This window comes from Aplysia californica, unplaced genomic scaffold (assembly GCF_000002075.1).
Source record: "Aplysia californica isolate F4 #8 unplaced genomic scaffold, AplCal3.0 scaffold00766, whole genome shotgun sequence".
Classification (NCBI taxonomy): domain Eukaryota; kingdom Metazoa; phylum Mollusca; class Gastropoda; order Aplysiida; family Aplysiidae; genus Aplysia; species Aplysia californica.
In genome coordinates this window covers 279,164-280,869 of record NW_004798036.1, presented here as the reverse complement: position 1 = coordinate 280,869, position 1,706 = coordinate 279,164, and positions in this window count along the sequence as shown.

Sequence of the window (1,706 nt, the reverse complement as noted above, 5' to 3'; positions counted from 1 at the left end):
CACACACACACACACACATAAACACGTAAGCACACATGCACACATACACATGCACACACAGAGACACTCACACATACACACACACATACCCACACACACACACACACACATACACACACACACACAGACACACACGCATGCACACAAACACAGCACGCATACACATATACATAAGCACACACGCACGCACACGCATATACACATACACACAAGCATACACACAAGCATGCACACACACATGCACGCACATGCACGCACATGCACACAAACGCAAATACACACACACACACACACACACACACACACACACACACACACACACACACACACAAACATACACACACACGCATTCGAAGCTCGTATCCAAGTGTAGAATTTATGTAAGAAGAGACCTCATGTATACATGTGTAACTATGTATGTTGCACTCTGGGTTCCGGCTATACACCTGGAAGGAAAATAACGATCACTTTCTGTCTTGCAGTGTGCACCTAACCTTTGTATCATTCCACTGCCATTGTAAATGGCCAAGACAAATTTCTCCCCGTAAGATGAATAAAGATTGTCATTGTCATTGTTTATATTCTTGTAAATATAAGCAATTACGTTACTTGGTTCCCCATAATCATGCTTACCTCCAAGGCCAACAGAGTAAAATATAACGACTGTTAAGTGTACTCAGTTGAATCCAGTCTTGTTACATACAGACAACATGACATTGCTCCACCACAACTGTATAAAAAATTAACAGGACCAAAGGTGGAAAAAAGGCACTACTCAAATTTATGCAGAGACGAACTATTACATGTATTGGCGAAGACTTATTACACTGTCTTGCAATATGACTTCTAGGCCCAATAATTTGAGTAAATCACGAAAGGGTAGAAAAGAAGTCTCACTCAACACAAGACCTTTTCACCTGGACGTTGTGGTTAAGTTAGCCCTATCTACAACACACACACACACACACACACACACACACACACACACACACACACACACATATACACACACATACACAGAAGCACAGGATACTGTACGTAGGCCTTCGTCATGCTGGGGGCTTTCCGTTGAAGTGTGCAAAAAAGGAAGAGAGTACACAGTTCGGTTAACCGAGTAATTTCGGAAAACTATATATATATATATATACGATAGATATACTAGCTGGGCCCCCTTTCGATGAAAGGAATGATCAGTGCTTTAACATCAACTGAAAGTCATTTGCCTACTATATTTACACTCTACTGGAATGGAGCAATAAATCTTGAGAGAAAGTGACACATGTGTTTCCAAGTCGTCAAATATATAATAGATGTATAGATTGATTCTCTATTCCGCTGTCGTGGTTGTACACTCAATCATTTCAAAGGTGTGGAACCGGTGCACACGGCTAGTGAACGAAAACCTCACTTGTTTACAATGACGTCTTAGAAGACGGACTTTCCCAAGATTGTATCTAAACGAAACTAACGAAAAACTGAAAATTAAACTTGTCACTTCAGGCTCCTCAATAAAACTGTGTACCCTTTAAATGATTCTGAACCGCTGTTAATTTTGTCAAATTCAAAAGTTAAATGATTCGGTAGTTTTAGACGGCAAAGTGACGAACTTTCACAAATATAGTATATATATATATCTCTTGCAGAATACGTGATTGAATGTAAATTGAGCACCGTTACTCATTATTATTATTATTATTATTATTATT